This window comes from Euphorbia lathyris, chromosome 8 (genome assembly GCF_963576675.1).
Source record: "Euphorbia lathyris chromosome 8, ddEupLath1.1, whole genome shotgun sequence".
Classification (NCBI taxonomy): Eukaryota; Viridiplantae; Streptophyta; class Magnoliopsida; order Malpighiales; family Euphorbiaceae; genus Euphorbia; species Euphorbia lathyris.
Genome location: NC_088917.1, coordinates 15,720,446 through 15,740,409, shown reverse-complemented (window position 1 = coordinate 15,740,409; position 19,964 = coordinate 15,720,446). Strand labels below are relative to the sequence as shown.

At 30.0% G+C, this 19,964-nt stretch overlaps 1 long non-coding RNA gene across 1 annotated transcript; it reads left to right on the top strand.

Moving 5' to 3' along the window:
• Positions 1-3,454: 3,454 nt before the first annotated feature.
• On the top strand, positions 3,455-4,134 carry LOC136202388 (uncharacterized). The gene is made up of 3 exons (XR_010674429.1): positions 3,455-3,573; positions 3,658-3,769; positions 3,887-4,134. It is a non-coding gene; the product is annotated as an uncharacterized lncRNA (long non-coding RNA).
• Positions 4,135-19,964: the final 15,830 nt, after the last annotated feature.

Here is a 19,964-nt window from a genome sequence, read left to right as displayed (position 1 = left end):
GTAGAAATTATAAAATAAAAAAAAAATTGAAAGCTAATAAGTAATGCATGCACCCATGATGCGGATTCCCCGCGATGATGAGAATTTTAGATAATCAAAACCTCCGAAACCTTAAAAAAAGTAGAGAAATTAAAAAGTTAAACGGAGATGGGGAATCCCCGCGGGGATCCGGATTCCTCGCGGACGGAGATGGTAGCCAAAATTTTTCCCATATGTTATTCGGGGCGGGGACGAAGAATCCCCGATAGACCAGTGGTCGGGGATGGTTAATCCAATCCCCGTCCCGATCCGCCCCGTTTACAGTCCTAGCTGTGGAAGTATTAGGCCTTCTTTAAAGGATTAGGGCTGGGTGGATGGATTTTCTAGGTAAAATTAAGTCCTAGCTGTGGACTTAATTTTATTTATTTTTCTTCTAAAAAAATGTATTCCATGGGAAAATATATAATTTATAGCATGTATTCTCATTCTATTATGTTTAAAAGAGGTAGAAATATTATGAACCATTAAAAATACAAATGTTAATTGCAGTTGAAACATATAACAATACGGCGTTTGGTATTCTATTGGGATAGAGATAGGAATAAATGTTGGGATAGAGATAAGGATAAATGGTTGGGATAAAGATAAAAATATGATAGTCGAGAATTATTATTCAATGTTTGGTATGAGGGATATGGATGGGGATAAAATAATACATTTTACTATTTTAACCTTATTTAAACTATATAACATTAATTTGAGGGATACGATTGACTTTTCCATCCTATTAAAATCGCAGAAGCTTATCCCACCTCCTTATACCACCCCCTCCGGGTATAGGATTTGAGGGATAAGAAGCTTATCCCTCATCCGTCTCACTCTTCTATCTCCTAAACAAACACGAGATAACTTATCTCGTGTTTTTTATCCCTATCCCGCCTCCTATATCCCTTCTAACAAACACCCCCGTATATGTTAATTGAGTTTATATGTTCAAAACTGTTTTTTTTTTAATCACTTATTAATGTGTAAGAGAATAAAAGATCGTGGATTAATATGTCAAAATAAAAGTTCAAGATATAATGCACAAAAGAAAAAGAAAGAAAGATCATAGAACTAATAATGTTGTTCGTGTAAAGATCATTGTTCATTATATCTATGTATATAATTCAAGCGTGTATATACCTAAAAGTAATTAATAAATGAGATAAAGAGTCTGTTTGTTTTATCTACTGTTTGTTGTCGGAAAAAACCGTTTAAAAAAAACAGAGATTTTCTGCTTTTGTAAAATGCTACTTTTCAGGTATAAAAGACAAACATGATATCACTAACCAAACACTTAAAACTCTTCATTTTAAAGTGAAAAGGCAAATATGAGCATGAAAATGAGCAACCAAACACTCTCAAAGTATATATTTGCCCTTATGGTTATTAAAGGAGAGCATATTTAATATCCATATTTAAAATAAAGCAAAAAGCATCCTTAGGTCCATGATCTTTCATTTTTTGGTTCATTAAGCCCTTCATCTTTTATTTAGATACATAGGCCCCTAATCATTTTTTTTTGTCTCATTAAGCATTTGATGACCAAATTAGTAAGTTGTGAACATCCAATTCTATTAAAAATATGTTATTAACTTCATCTGTATTTGAAATTATTAAAAAAAATATATTTTTTACGGTTTGAATTAATGTTTGTAAAATTTTTCTATAGACACATTACACATCTAAAACTGCTTTCAAACAGTTTAAAAGTACAAATTTCGAATGCAGGTACAATGAATAACAGTCTGTTAACCGAATTTTTATGTTCACAACTTACTAATTTGGTCATCAAGGGTTTAATGAGACAAAAAATAAATGATAATGGACTTAATGTATCGAAATAAAAGATCAATGGTTTGATGAACCAAAAAATAAAAGATCAGAGGCCTAATGATGCTTTTTTTCCTTTAAAATGGTGAAATTTTAAATCTAATGTTTACCCGTACATACACTTTCCAGCATAATTAACGGAAAAGTTTACCCTATCGTTTTACATTTTTGGTCAATTTGAAAAATAATTCATCAGACTGTCTTTTCAATAATCAATCTTGTCATCTACGCTGTACGTGTGCGTTATTTTATTACCCATTAGTAATAGATCACAAACTTATATATGCACATGAAAAAAATTATAAACAAAAACAAAACAATTTATTGTTGCACAAAAAAATAAAAATTCAAATATTTAGTAAATTTAAAAATATATCTATCTCTAATTATATTATGAAACTACAAAAAGAAATACAAAAAATCTTTTTTTTTTTCAGAATCAACATATGCAACTGATGCAGATTACGGGAACAAATATTTGTGTTTTTCTAATAATGTCTAAAATTGACTATACTTGCCAATGTTGCAGGTAAAATTATATCACTTTAGACATTATAGATAAAAATTACTCTAGTTGTCAATATTAAGAGTATTTTGACACCTTATCCCGTATAATAAATACTTGCACTACTCCTCATCCTTCATATCCCGAGAGCAATTACGTCCGACTAATTAATTATAGCTAATTGTACACGCTTCATTTTAAATACGAGTCAACTTATATGAAGTGAAGTGGTATGTAACCCCCTTTAAATCGATTTAGAGAAATTGCACATTTAATTATCACATACGAAATAATAAACTTTTATCCCAATATTTCTAAATAATATCAAATTTACCTATATTAAAGAGAAAATTTGAACATACTAATTTACTGTAATTATAATTTTAGACTTTCTAAAATCAATTATATCTAAATTGTGCTATTAAAATAACACATTAAGTGAATGATCTACAAGATTATTTAGATAAAAATCAAAGATTATTTTTCTAGAAATTTCTTAACTAAACTAAAATTTAATAATATAAATCCTTAAATGAGATATAAAATAAAATAGATTTTGAATTGGTGATAATTTTGACTTGATAAAGCATTTTTAGATATTCTTTGTGTGAAATCGGGTCCCAAATGGGCCCAAGAAGGCCCATGAAAAGACATAGGTCCTAGCTAATCAGATTCGTGTACCGTACTAACCTACGAATCAAGCAATATAATAAACATGTTAATGGGTTGAGTCGGACCGGATCTAATTATGTTTTACCCTAGATTATCTTGTCCAATTCCAGCTCAAATTGCATAATATTTACATCAGTCTCGGGTTAACTAGGACAAGGTAAAAAAACTGACTTTCAAATCTAACCGAGTCTGTCCCACTAATATACATTAACATTAAAAAAATAATAAAATTAAAATTAAAATATAAATATGAAGAATAAAATAAAAATAGAAAGTTTTATTATTATTTATCTTGAACATGTCAAGCTTGCTGCTAAGAAAAGAACATGCCAAACTTGCTGTTTATTCACCAAAAAAAGAAGCAGCAGCTCATCATGCTATATATATACATACATGCTTTTAACTTTTTAATTTCATAAACTTATTTTGATTTTGAGATGGAAAACGGTGTCATTGTTGAGTCGGATGATGAAGATGGATACCGAGTTCAGATTCTAACTGTCTACAAAATTATAGTGTTACTATACGGATTGCTAACTAAGGTGCATCTCTATCTTGTAACAGACGATAATTTTATTTATTTATTTTTAATCAAACTCTCAATATTTAATTGATTACAAATGTAGGTTTTGAAATTGGGCATTTTGGTACGTCAAAAGACGATCAAACCATTAAATGTTTGCATCCGGATTTTATCAATTCTTTGAAGGATTGGAGATTGGTGGATCGATTTCGTAGGTAATTAATTGATTAATTAATTAATATTATTTTACTTTTTTCTTAATAATTAAAAAAAAAAGTATGTTTTATAATAATATAATGTATATTTAATTAAATAAAATATTAAATTGACAGGTAAATTTCCAAATCAGAGCTATGATGGTCAAGAGGGTTTTGTTTCTCCAACAACACCAATCGAAATAGCTATTGGTATTGGAATTTCTCAAAGATACAATATAGTCTGGCTGCACTCATTGTTCAAGGCATATTTGATGCAACATCGGGTGGAATCTTGATACATGTCCTTAGCTGACCTTTCCGCATCCGATTTTATGCATGCTAAAGTACATGCAAACAGAAAATTCCAATTCAGAGTCGATATATTTCTCTTTTTAATAAATTGAAAATAGAGTATTGTATAATATGTATTCATCCTAATATGTTTAAAAGAGACAGAAATAATAAGATAATTATAAGAAAAAGAAAGCACTTATATTAATTTTTAAAATTATAAGATAATTAAGCATATTGAATTGTTAAAGACCTGAATTTAAGAATAAAATAAGAAATATGTGAAGAAAAACTTTCTAACTTGTAAATAATTATTTTTCACCTAATTTTCTCATTTATGGATATATTTTTCTCATTTTTTTAGTGTGTTTATAACGAAAATAGTCATGATAAAAAGATGATATTGAATTGGAAGGCCAGAGTAACGAGTTGTCGTAAAAAAAACGTATGGGGGTAAAAAATATATACTAGCATGCAATACGAAATAAGATTTTTACAGTCTTCCTATCACCATATTACACATCAAAAATGTATTTTGAATTGTTAAAAATATAATTTTTGGTTTACCGATGAAATGAATAACACTATCTTAGTCAAGTTTTATGTTCAAAACGGGCTTTTTGTTTTTGTAGTTATTGGCTAATTGTGAAAAAAAAGACCATAGGGTTAATCTTTCCAAATAAAAGTTTAATGGCGTAATACGAAAAAAAAAAATTTGAAAGATCATGAATCTCATAATACTTGTTGTGTCTGAATAATTGTTCCATTATATTTATGTAAATAATTCAATGTCTATAGACCTAAAAGTAATTAACAAATGAGATGCATGTATAACCTTATGGTTAAACATATAAAATAATGCAATTTTAAATCTAATAATATTTACCGTTAGTACGCTTTCAAGATTTCAAGCACAATTAATGAAAACTTTTTTTTATGTGTATAATTTCATGCCCTAACTTTTAGCATTCTGACAAAGGTTTGAAATTAATAAAAAAAATCCACTTGAAATTGCACCAACCGTTCGGTTTAAGCTTCATTATCTTCTACTTAGAGGCTCAATCTATTCTCCCCAATAACTATAGAGCTACATTTGCATCTTATCTCTTAAATGTTGTTCCTATAAGATTTATAGCAGATTCAGATATGCTGATAATTATGATTATTGACGAATTTTAAACTATCACCAGCAAATGTTTCCGTAAGTAATTACGAATTTTCTTGTAGTGAAATATATGTGAACATTACTTTTAATTTTTATATATTAATTTTAAGAGTAAATAATTATAACATCCTTATGTTTTTGCTTAACACGCTAGTAAGTCTATCATATTATTATAAGGTCCTTAAGTTTTATCTTAATCAATTGTTTAGTCCTTCCATTTGTTTTTGTAAATGAACGTCCAAAATTGCCTCTAGTTATATACATAAAATTGCCCCTACTTATATACATAAATTTTTTTTATCTTTTAATTTCAAATTTAATCTAATTAATTTTAATAAAGTTTTTGAACTACATATACACCGAAATGAATATAATTGAAAAAATGTATAATTAATTTTCTTAAATTATAATTTTTTTTCTTATTTTTTAATATAATATCTTTAAACTAACATTAAATATTTTTATAATTTTTTTTAAAAATCATATATTTTTTTCTTCATTCGTAAAATTTATTAGAATTGTAAAACCTTTTTACAATGATAGTCTTATTCCTATTTTAATAATTTTTGAAATATTTTTCATTCATTTGTTAGTCAATAAATTTTACATTATTAAATTAAAGGTCTATAATTATATAAAAATTAATAAATCAATTACTCTATAATGGAGAGATTGTGATTATATAGGAAAAAAAGAAAAAAAATATAAAATAGAAAAAATAGATGTTTTATTATTAAATCATAAAGTAAATGGTAATTTTGGTATTTTAAAATTTATTTAGTATAGTTTGACTATTGATCCAAACGTAAGGACTAAGGAGTTAACAAAAACAAAAAATGGAGGACTATATAATTATTTCTAAAAACACAGGAAGGAACTAAGTAGCGTATTCGGTAAAAATACAGAGACCTTACACTACAAAAAAAAAGAGCATTTACCGACGGAATTTAGCTTCTGTACGGTTGTTTCTGTCGCTATAGACTTTAGCGACGGTTTTTAAAACCGTCGCAGAACCGTAGCTACAACAGGCGTTGCTACACTAGCGACGGTTTTTGTGAGGCGTCGGGGTAAGTTTCGATAGGAACGGTTTGGTTGTAGCGGTTTTGTGGCGGTTTTGAAACAGTTTTGAATTTTTTACCGACGGTTTTGCGACGTTTTACCGACGGTTTTGGACATTTTACCGACGGTTTTACAGCTAGACTTATAAACCTCCTTTGGGCCATTTTTTTTAATTATTTTTATTTTATATAAATATTTCAATACTTTTTATAATAAAATATATAATTACAAAATATTTTTAATGAATCAATTCAACTAAATTTTTTATCCAAAGATTAAGAACATACTTTCATATATTATGTAATGGAGTCAATATTCATTTCCCATACAATATAATCCAAAATTGTCAAATTGATATAACTGCTACAACAATTATCAAAACTAATTCATTACAAAAACGTTTCACTACGCTGTAAATTAAAATCTCTGAGAATTCCCTACTTGGAGAAGCCTTCTTCACTTCTGCAATCAAACCTGAAACTCCAGTTCGAATATAAACTTTCCTTAAGAGCTCCAATAAAATCTCTGGCCGGAGGAGCATTGTCTAGAGAATTTTTCATAGCACAGAGAGACCTTCTCTGTTTTAACTGGAAAAAAACCACCATTAGCCATGATCAGTTATCGAAAATCCATTATTTCATACCCAATTAGTACATAACATAAGACTCCAATAGGAAAAGACGTGAGATGACATTTGGTAGTCCAAGTTCATTATAAAAAGGGCAGCCCGGTGCACAACGCGTCCCCGCTGAGCGAGAGTCCGGGATGTTATTCTGCAGTTATACGTACCTCTTCGGCAAACCAGACTCAAGGATGTGTGCTTCCCTCAAGGACTCCAAATCGACCTGAACATAAAGGCGCATAATGAATTAGAACATAAGGTAAAATAACATCACATGTTTTGAATTGTTGACAGCAAGAGATTTGGCAATAAAAAGTTTCCATCTCATGCAACCAATTTACAAAATATCAGGTTCACTTACATTTAGCTTTACACTTATTCCATGATTCATTGCACTGTAAACTTCAACATACAAACGTCACATTGTTGATAAACTGATTTAAAGAGATATAAAAGGAAATTGAAAACTGATTTAATTGGGCTTGCTTTTTATCCTTAGTGCCAAGTTTGCTGTAAAAGAAAGTACAGATAATAAACTGATTTAAAGAGATATAAAAGGAAATTGAACCTAAAAACTCAATCAAAATAAGGGAGACCATTATTAGATAGAACCAATTCTTAGAACATGAGAAAATTTCTAATGTTTGGCAAATATGTACTATATAAACAAATCAATCTAACATCTTGAAAATGTTTACCTGAAACGCTTACCTGAAACGCTTGGTCTTGTGTCCTGCTCAGGAGATAAACTTGAACCATTAGTAGTTTCATATAAAAGCAATTTATGTGTAAATGTTTCAACATACTATAAGTTCATATAAGGTATTTGTTTAACATGAAATATGATAGCTATGGAGCAAACCTGGAGGAATTGAAAAAAGGATCAGAACCTTTGCCTCCTCTTCCAATCACTTAAAGGGAACCTAAAACCTGTCGACCAAACAGAAACGATAAAATTACTAAGGTTTTAGAGAACCGGAACTTGCCTTAAATTAGTTGAAGTCGTTCCATAATGATATGTTGAAGAAAAGAACAGAATGCAAGAGGAAAATCACATGCCACTACCTAAAATTAATCTCAATCAAAGATGCAAGAGGAAAATCCTTCATGAAGAAAACAGTTGAGATTATAATTATAATTGTTCACCCTAATTTTAATTGCTTATGCTACATAATATATAATAATGAAATAAAATATGAATTTGACAAGGAAAATTAAAAAAAAAAAAAGATTATGTAGTTATATACATGGGCTAAGTGAAAATTTAGATCAAGCATATAAAATAATAGAAATTTAATTCTTATGTTTTCAAACAAAATCAATTTTATCTTTATCTAAAAAAAATTTTAAACAAACTGATTTTGTAATATTTAACTATCATATCAGACATTCTAAATAATTTTATTAATAAATCAAATTAATTTCATAAATTTTTTAATTATATTATTAATATGGTAAACATATTAGGTATTTTGACAAAAAAAAAATTTGTTATAGCTTATATGCGATAAGTATTTTAACAGGGTTTTTTTTTTTTTGGTATAATTGTGTTAGTAACAAACTAAATATCTTAAACATTTGATATTTGGAAGGTTCGATGTGTAGTTAAATAACCGTTAAACTAATATTTTCAATTTTTTTTATATATATCTAAAATTGATCTTATTTGAAAATGATAGAAATAATTTTGTATTATTTTATAAGTTAAGACTAAATCTACAAGTATTTAAAAAACGTTTGGATCATTTGACCCTTATTTTTATATAAATATTCATAATTCATTATAAAACCAATTCCAATTGCAGTTAGAAAAATCATTTCTAGACATTCATGGCGGTGCAAAATGGGCCCAAGAAGGCCCAAGTTGGGATAATAATAATAATAATAATAAATAAATAAATAAATTAATTAATTAATTAAATTAGAAGTAAAAGTTTAATGGGCCACCAACAAATGATGGTAGATTGCAAATGCATATGGTGTTGTATATACATTTCAAAGGCCATAAAATATTAAATACCAAAAAATAGATGTAAATCAGATTTGAAATTTTTATCCTATATATACAGTTATTTTTTTAGTTTTTAGAAACAAAAAAATTAAACAGTTTCATATATTTTATTTGATACTAAAAACACTTAATTACTTGACATTTTAACAAATTTCTTATAAATATTAGATAACGATAAATGGTTATTTTAATCATGACTAATATGTAACTTAAAAAAAAAACTAGCATGGGGTGTATATTTTCTCTATTAACACATTAGACACATTTAAAACTAATTTCTCTATATTGACCAAGTTTGTTCAAAGCTGGTTTTTCTAAGTACGTTCCTAATGTGACAAAAAAAATTTGTGAATTTAATGTATTCAAATAAAATATCAATGATATAATGTAAAATTATGTTTTTTTAATATGAAATTTGATGATTGTCCACCCTCCAAACTCCAGCTATCTAATAATGCTTGAAACTACACATCGTCTGTCAGTTAAAATAGTCAGTTTTTTTTAATTAGGTTTGAAATAGCACCAAAATAGCAGCAACGGATAAACATTAAGTTTAAGATTGCATTGTTTTATATATAGAAGTTCAATCTGGTCTCTTCTAATAATCATATAGTCAAATTTATATTTTATCCATTAAATATAATTTCTACCGGGTTTATACCAACAGATTCAGATCTACCGATGATTCGTTCATGATCATGATCACAGACCGATTTTAAGCTATTACCAACTAATGTTTCCATAGGTGATAGTGAATTTTCTTGTAGTGAAATATAAGCAACATATTACTCATTATGTTTATATATTAATTCTAGGATAAAGTATACAAAAACTGTATATGGTTTGTTGTATTTGTAAACATAGATTTGTATTTTAAAAGTTTGCAAATAAAGATTTCTAGTATGTTTTTTTTACAAAATAAAATATTTAAAATTACACTGCTAAGTTCTGATGATTATAGTGAATGCCAATTTTATTTTTATTTTTAAAAATAGTTTTACATGACAAAACACACGCCATAAAACAAAGCTCTCTAAATCGAAATTATAAATCACATAATGGATATTTTACATTTTACTAATTTGACAGTTTATGGACTAAATTGATGTTTAAGTTAATTTTACACAGCTCCAATTCGATTTTGGATGTGTTTGGTCAATATGTAAATATAATCTAAAAATAAAAATAAAAATGTTATTAATTTATAAATAAAATGTACCATAGACCCATGTCCATAGATGAGGGTGTGCAAGGAGTCCTTCTGCACAACCCCCAAAATTATAAGGGCTCTAAACTTTAGGACGTGTTTAGTTAAATATAAATATTAGCTTAAATTAAAAAGAAAAATATAATGTAATAAGATCTATATCTAATTTACTATATTGAGTATGCATGTGATTTAAATATTGAACCATTCAAAATTTATACTCTTTCAATTCATTTATTTCTCTTTATATTTTCTCAATACAAAATTCTTTTAAATACCAAAGCTCGGGTAAAAATTTAGCACATGACCCCAAAAAGTTTAAGACGAATCTGCACAGACATTTATTTATATTTTTTTTTCCTTTCTGAAAAGATTTATAAAGTTTTAGACACATACCTGTGTTTACAAATTGGACAAACCATAATCATTTTGTTTTTCATTTTTTCCTTAATTCTAATTACTTTTGCTATAATATATAATGTATAATAATTAAATAAAATATAGAGGGAATAAGCACCAATTTTGATCTTAATATTTTTACAGACTTGCAGATTTGACCCAAACATATGAAATTGTATAAATTCAATTCTACGTTTCCAAGCAAAATCAATTTTATTTCTATCTAATTGAAAATTTTGAACGGACTCATTTTACCATTATTTAACTGTAAAATCAGACCTTTCAAATTATTTTATCGATTTCGTAATTTTTTATAGTTTACTTTTAACTATATTAGTAACACAGTAAATATTTTAATTTATATGTGACAGACTTAGTTATTAGCATTTCAACAGGTTTTTCGTAACTATATTAGTAATGCATTAAATATTTATACATAAATGATATTTGGAATGTTCAATATGGTAGTCGAATAACAGATAAATCAATTTTTCAAAATTAGAGTAATATAAGACTAAAATTGATCTTACTTGAAAATGTTAAGGTTTAATTTTTGCAACTTAATGCTAGTCATAAATATTTGGGTCAAATACAGAATATCATAATTAACTATAAAATTACAACTAAGTCATATCACTAAATTTAATTTTTAATGTCACTATTCTCTATATATTATGATTTTACACCATAATTTAAAAATTATAGACTCCAATTCATAAATCATAAACCCTAAAAAATATATTATAGACTTCTAATTTATAAATTCTAATTCTTAAAATATATTAAACGTACTGATTTTACTAATTTGACATAATCCACAATTGTGACTTGACATAGTTGTAAATAGTTGAAATATGAATTTTTGTGTAATTTTTCCTAAATATTTATAAGTCATTATAAACTAATTCCCGTTGATGGGCTTGAGAAAGCATTTTTACACATTGGGTCCCAAATGGACCCAACAAGGCCCGTGAAGAGGTGTAGGTCCGTTGTTCTTGTTGAGATAATTATAATAAGGGTAAATAATTTATTAGTCCTCACCTTTTTACATAATAAACTGTTTAGCCATTTTATTTTGAAAAATATATTATAAGGTCTTTATCTTTTATCAATATTAATAATTTAGTCCTTTTATTTATTTTTTCGATTTTTAACCAAACATATCTAGCTTCAGGACAACCATAGTACGATATAAAATGATTCTATTACTCTGTTATTTTCTAATTGTCTGTTTATACAAAATATAGCGGCTAAAAATCTAAAAAATAAATAGACAGAAGGACCAAATGATTAATAATAATAAAGAATATGGACTTTATAATTGTTTTTCAAAATAGAAGGATTAAACAATGTTAGGTAAAAATGAGGGGAATAATAAATTATTTACCCTTATTATAATAATAATAATAATAATAATAATAATTATTATTATTATTATTATTATAAAATTAATTATAAAAAAATCAGATGTCAAAAAGATGTTGCAGAGTGCAACATATATTTTACCAAAAAAAGGGTAGGTTGCAAATGCATGTTTGATGCATTTGAAAGTCTATATATATGCAGACTTATTTTGAAACTCTATAATAATTCATACTCTCTTTTACTTTCCAACTATGGAAGATGTTGAATCTCGTTTCGAGGTGGAAAACGATGTTGTTATTGAGTCGGATGATGAAAACGAAGGATGTGGAGATGAAGACCGTGTTCAGATTTTTGAGGTGTTGCTATACGGATTGCTAAATAAGGTGCAACTCCTACTCGAGAGATAATTATTTTTAATTGTCTTTTTCCTATCGGGTAACTATTAGATATTTTATTTAGAGTTATTTTTAATACCTATTACGATAATAACTAGTGTTTATATTTGTTTATAATATGTGTTCATAATCCTAATTAAATTATAACTCATGTATTCTACTATATGTATATATATATATAAAGCTTTGTGCTCAGCCCTAGTTGAGGGAAATTCTTTAACCTAATATACTTTCTATTTTCACATTACGTTCACAGCTCCACTTGGAAATATTTGTCGATAAGCTGTATGATATGCCCATAATCTATGGCTACGATGTCGTCAACGGGCTTCCCAAACCTCAACGACTCAGAATTTCCATGTTCCAGAAACATTGGGTAATTCTTTGTTCTTTTTTTATTCTTTCTTCCTGTTCTTTTGACTTTTTCACTTTTTCATGCATTTGCATTATTATTTAAGTTGAGGGTATGGGATGATGAGAAAATGAAAGGTCTAATATGGACTTAGAAATTACAGATTCTTTAAAAGGAGAGAGATTGAAAGTTGTTTAGAGAGAAGAGTTAGAGAGAGAAAGAGAAAGATTGAGAGAGGTTGCAAGGAAGAGGATAAGGGTATTTACAGGTTGTTTAAAAATTACAGATTCTCTATAATCTCTATCAGCTCTGAGCTTCTACAAAGCTTATGGAGCTGGTCTAACCGACATGAATATGGCCTACAACTACTCAAAGTTGCTCTCTTTATGTCAGGAAAGAACGACGGACGGTGTTATTGCAGGACATGTCAGATGTGGCTTGATGAAATCCATTGTATCAATATCTTCTGATTTGATGCATGATTTCAAGACAGGTCATTTAACACTCACTTCGCCTCATTCGATGCCCGTTAGCCAGTCAAATCGGAACAGAATTATGCTGCTTGCTAGGCCCTGATGGTGGAACTGGCATTTTTGGGGGGAAGAAAGTGGCCCCCTTTTGCGGCAGGGTGGGCAGCATCGCTTTCCCTCGTGTAGCTATAATGCCATTCAGAAACAAGACAAGAAGAAGAAAAAAAAAGCAGTATCTCGATTGTCAAAGAGTATAACAAGGTAGACGGAAAGCCTGATTGCTCAAGTTATTTCTCAAATTGTTTCTCAAATTTATCCAATTTATCAACGTTAGGGATAAAATTGCACCATTTTAGACGTTAGAGGTCAATTTACTCCTGACCCAAAACGTTAGGGGTATTTTTGCACCTTAACCCTTAAATGTAATAAAAAGTTAAGAGTTTGTATTCATATGAAAATTTGTATTTAATTTCATAGGCTTTAAATTGTATGTAAATTTGTGTTTGTATGTAATTTGTATTTTTAATTTAAATTAGACTCATTTTTATTTAATTTCATAGGTTTTTATCGAGCCGAGCTTTTATTTGATATTCAATTTAGTTTTATCTTTAATAATATATGTATTTATTATTGATATTATTATTATTATAAGCTTATTAATGTCCAATATTATCATTATAATTATTTTAAAGTTTAATATCATCACTATTGTTAAGTTCAGTAACATTCAGTTCAGTTCAATTCAGTATTCAATAGCATTCAGTTAAGTTAAGTTCAGTAGCATTCAGTTTAGTTCAATTCAGTTCAGTTTTTTTCAGCGATAAAAATATATAGCCTAATTCCACGAAACTTAGTTTATTAATAACAAAATCATCAAACCCTACATTTTATTCCTCCAGTAGTTCATTTCCCTAGATTTTGGTAACAACATACACTAGCCGAAACACATAAACCAAATTTTTATACACTGATTATAGATAACAAAAAAAAATAAGGATTAATTACAAAAAAGTACCCTGTGGTTTGGCCGATTTGCGATGTAGTATCTGTGATATTTTTTTTTTTTGCAAACGCAATCCCGTGGTTTGCAAAATTTTGCATTTGAGTTCACTTTGTCAGAATTTGATCGATAACGACTTCGAAATGAAAATTTTCAACAGTTAAATGATATTTTAAACAACTTTAATTTTTCAACTTTTTAGGTTTGAGGTCATTTATGTGTTGTTTTTTTTATGAGAAAGAAAGATAATGTTTAGAGAGAGAAAACTCAAAAAATGATGATTTTGAAAAATTAAGAATATGGTTCCATAGTAAATATGATACCAAAAAAGTTTAATTCTTGAAAAATTCATTTTGAGGTCGTTATCGGCTAAATTTGGCAAAGTAAACAAAACATGTAAAATTTGGCAACCATAGATTTGTGTTTGCAAAAAAAAAAAAAAATACCACAGATACTACATCACAAATCGACCAAACCACATAGTACTTTTTTTTTTATATAATTACCCCAAAAAAATTAGAAGTAAAAAAGATGTCGCAGCACGTTTTTTACCAAAATAAAAATAAAAATGGGCCACCAATAAATGGTGTTAGATTGCAAATGCATTTTGAATGTGAGTGAAAAGAGAGGAAAAATGTGAGGAACAGAGAATGAGAAAAAATATTTTAAGGAGATTATTAAGTAAAAGAGAAAAATAATATATAGTATTTTCAGAAAGTATTTTGGTTGTTACAATAATAAATTTCTTCTTCTCTTAGGGACTTAAGAGAAATTGACCAAACCACATAAATATGGTTTTGAGTTAGTTTATAATTTCCTTTCCACATATTAAACTTGTCTAATCACTCAAATCTGATGCGGGGCATCTCTTTCTGGGATTGGGTCCGTACGAAGGAAGTCGGAGGAAGAACAAAGCATGAGCAATAAGCGAGTAAAGAGAACAAAACAGTTCCACACAACACACCAGCAGCTCAGACACGCTCCGCGTGTATTAAAGCACGCTCCGCGTGAAGGAAGGTTTGATCCGGAGAAGAGTTCAGCAGCCAATCCACGCTCCGCGTAGATTTGGGCACGCTCCGCGTGGAATGAATACTGATCCGGAGAGAAGTCCAGGAGGTCACATACGCGGGGCTTGGATTAGGCACGCTCCGCGTACGCGTACCTTCATTTTAAGGAACTTGCTTCTTACTCCAGCTTCCTCCGTAATTACAATCATGCCACTCCTTATTTACAACTCATGTCACTCCTTATTTACCATCCATGTCATCCCTTTATATTTAACCCAATTTATCATTATCTTGGTATTTTAATTAGTTATGTTCTTTACCCTTTATTGTAATTTAGCAATTAGGTTTTAGATGATATAAATTTATCTCTTTCATTGTAATTGCTTAACTTTTTATCAATCAATATTATATCTTCTTCGTTGTGAAGTTTGTTAGTGTTTTCACCTTCAACAATGAGGATTTCATTATTCCTATGGATTTAGTCCATAAATTGGGATTAACTCCTTCAAGTTTATCTTGAGAAGAAATATCTTTGTTAGTTTACGATTAAAACTAACACGTCCCGAAACCGATCTGTATCAAAATCTCATCTCAACCGTACTAGTCAAGAGTAATTTTACTTTTAAAATCAATATGTTAGGTTAATTTGAGAAATAATTCATGAAACCATCTTCTCAATCGTGAATTTTGTAATCTCCATTGTACATGTACTTTATTTTATACGAGTTACATACAAAATATTTAAAAATTCAAATATTCCGTCAAATTTATAGATATATTAATCACAATTCTATTATGAAATTAAAAAAAAAAGAAAAAAGTCTTAAAACCAACTGATATGTAACTGATGCATAATACGGGAATGAAATATCTTTGTTTTTATTAACGATGTTTGAAATTGACCCAACTTGCAACGTTATGGATAAAATTACTCTTGCCTATCAACGTGAATGATAAAATTGTACCATTTTACATGTTAGGGGTATAATTATACGATTTTAGGCATTAGGGGTTGGGCAATAGGAGTTGGGCTTCTGGTTCTCGAAAAAGTAATTTTTCCTTTTCAATCGAAAACAAATATATTCTTTATAGTAGATCCGTTGTAAACTTTTCGGAGGCTCTATGCTGAATTTTTATCGGACACTTGGTATTTAATAGAATTTTGTATTAAAAAAATATAAAAAGAAATGAATGAATTAGAATGGTTGAATATTTAAATCACATGCGTATTCAATATTTACATTATATTAATTTTTTATTTTCAATTTAAGTTAATAATATTTATATTTAACTAAACAAGTCTTAAATTTTGGGACCCTTATAATTTCGAGGTTTGTGCGGAAGGGCTCTTTGCACACCCTCATCTACCGCCTTAATTCATAGTAAAGGCTGTTAAGTAACGTGTCTTCTTGTTTGAAGTAGTCTTTACTGTTAACAATAAGTTCCTAGAAACTAGGAATAAGTTAGAGTTTGATTTGGTCTTTGTTGTAATCACGTTTCCTGTATATATGGGATACGTTAGTTTCTGTTTTTGGATTTCTGTTCACTGTAAAGCTATTTAAAGCTTCCTCAGTTTACATTCTAAATAACAAATACTCTTTGCATTGTGTTGCAATTTGTCTATTGTGTTCAATATTTATCATTTGGTATCAGAGCCAGAACAGGCCTGATTGAGAGAGAAGAGTGTGAGAGAAACACGAGAGAAGAGTGTGAAGAGATGGCAGAAAGCAACAATAATAATGGTTTTGTGCAACCAGCTATCCCAAAATTTGATGGCTTCTATGAACATTGGGCAAAATTGATGGAGAATTTCCTTCGAGCAAAGGAATTCTGGAGCCTAGTAGAAGACGGAATAACAGAGATTCCAGCAGGAAGAGAGCCATCAGAAGCAGAGACTAAAGTTATTGCAGAACAACAATTGAAAGATAAGAAGGTGAAGAATTATCTCTATCAAGCCATTGACAGAGAAATTATGGAAACCATTCTGAACGATGATACATCCAAGCAGATTTGGGACTCGATGAAGCAGAAATTTAAAGGGTCAACAAGGGTTAAAAGAGCACAACTTCAAACCCTAAAAACTGAATTCGAAATTCTGAAGATGAAAGAAGGGGAAAGTGTCAATGCCTATTTTGGAAGAACACTCTCAATTGCCAAGTGGATGAAATCATGTGGTGAAAGTCTCAAAGAAGCTGATATCACAGGAAAGATTCTTCGATCCTTAGTTCCAAAATTCAACTACGTGGTATGTTCAATTGAAGAATCAAATAATGTTGATGTTTTAACTGTGGATGAACTCCAAAGCAGCCTTTTAATTCACGAACAAAGGATGAAAGGATCTGTAGAAGAAGATCAAGTATTGAAAGTTACACATGAAGACCGAAGTGGACGAGGCAGAGGCACGTTTAGAGGTCGAGGAAGAGGCAGAGGCAGATCGTTCTTTGACAAATCTGCTGTTGAATGCTATAAATGTCACAATTTGGGACATTTTCAGTATGAATGTCAAAATTCAGAGAAACGGGCTCACTATGCTGAGATTGATGATGAAGATGAGATGTTGTTAATGGCGCAAGTTGATCTCAAGCAAGACAAAAGGAAAGGGATCTGGTTTCTTGATTCTGGATGTTCGAACCACATGTCAGGAAACAAAGAGTGGTTCACATGACTTGATGAAGTTTTTAAGCATTCTGTTAAACTTGGGAATGATTCCAAGCTGATGGTGATGGGGAAAGGGAGTATCAAGCTCGAAGTTGGAGGCCAAATCCAAATTGTGAGTGATGTTTTATATGTACCTGAATTGCGTAATAACCTGCTGAGTATATGTCAATTACAAGAACGAGGAATCACCATTCTTATCAAACATGGAGTGTGCAAGTTATATCATCCGACCTGTGGTGTTATAATGAAAAGCGAAATGACAGCAAACAAAATGTTTGTAGTTATTGCAAACATTTTCATGAAATCACCTTCTTGCTTCAACGCACAAATTGAAGAATCGAGTGAAATTTGGCATCAAAGATTTGGGCATCTGAGCTATAAAAATCTAGCATTGCTGCACAACAAAGAGATGGTTCGAGGGCTGCCAAACATCAAAACCCCAACAAAAAAATGTACAAGTTGCATGATGGGAAAACAACACAGAGTAGCCATTTCAAAGAAGAGTAATTGGAGAGCCACAAAGAAATTACAGCTCATACACTCAGACATTTGCGGTCCTATTTCGCCTGCCTCCTACAGTTAAAAGAGGTACATATTAACATTCATAGATGACTTTAGTCGAAAGCTGTGGGTTTATTTTCTGAACGAAAAGAGTGAAGCTTTTGTGACTTTCAAAAATTTCAAAATAATGGTGGAGAAAGAGTGTGGTCTATCAATGTGCAGCTTAAGAACAGATAGAGGAGGAGAATTCAACTCCAAAGAATTTTCAAAATTTTGCAAAACACAAGGCGTAAGAAGACAGCTTACTACAACGTATACGCCTCAGCAAAACGGAGTTGCGGAGCGTAAAAACCGTACAATCCTCAATATGGTGAGATGCTTGCTTGAAGAAAAACAAATACCCAAAATTCTTTGGCCAGATGCTGCGAAGCGGACATTTCACATTCTCAATCGGAGTCCCACTACCTCTGTGAAAAATAAAACTCCAGAAGAATGTTTGAGTGATTTGAAACCTAACATTGAATATTTCAGGGTCTTTGGCTGCATTGGAAATGTACCTGTACCTGATGCTAAGACATTGAAGTTAGATGCAAAAAGTCAGAAATTAGTCCTGATCGGCTATAGTGTGGAGTCCAAAGGATATAAGCTGATTAATCCTTTCACAAAGAAAGTAACCATCAGCAGAGATGTCATCTTTGAAGAAGATTAAAGATGGGATTGGGCAAAAACAAAAGAGGAGACTACTGATGTACTTGATTGGGGAGAAGAATATGAAGAAGCCCACAATCAAGGAGATGAAAGTGAAGAAGAAGCAGATTTAGATGAAGAAAATACAGCAGATGTGGATGAAGACATGACCTCCAATGACGCAGAAAATTCAAGCTCCAATAGTGATGTTCCAAATTCAGCAAGTTCCAGCTCTAACTCACTGAATTCCAGCTCCAATAATACCTCTAATTCATCTTTCTCAATCAGAGAACGAAGAGCTCCTGCCTACTTAGAAGATTACACAAGTGGAGAAGGATTCTCTGAAGATGGGGTACAAAACTTTGCTCTATGTATATCTGCTGATCCCATTTTCTATGAACAAGCAGCAAAATTGAAGAAATGGAGGGATGCAATGGATCTTGAAATCGAAGCAATAAAGAAAAATCAAACTTGGGAACTTGTAAAGGCTCCTTTGGAAGTGAAGGTGATAGGTGTCAAGTGGGTGTATCGAACCAAACTGAATGAAAATGGAGAGATTGACAAATGTAAAGCACGCCTTGTGGCAAAAAGGTATGCTCAAGAAAAGGGAATTGACTACAATGAGGTCTTTGCACTAGTAGCACGATGGGATACTATTCGCATGGTAATTGCAGTAGCAACAAAAAATGGTTGGAAGTTGTTTCAACTAGACATTAAAAGCGCATTTCTGCACGGAGAACTCAAAGAAGACGTCTACGTCGCTCAGCCACAAGGCTATGAAGTTAAGGGAGAGGAGAACAAAGTATATAAACTAAACAAAGCTCTTTATGGATTAAAGCAAGCTCCAAGGGCGTGGTTTAGTAGAATTGAAGGATACTTTGTCAAAGAAGGGTTCGAAAGAAGCTGCTGTGATCCTACCTTGTTTGTAAAACAGGAGAACAACAAGATTCTAATTATAAGTCTCTATGTTGATGATCTTGTTTTTACAGGCAATGATTTGATTATGATACAAAATTTCAAAAAC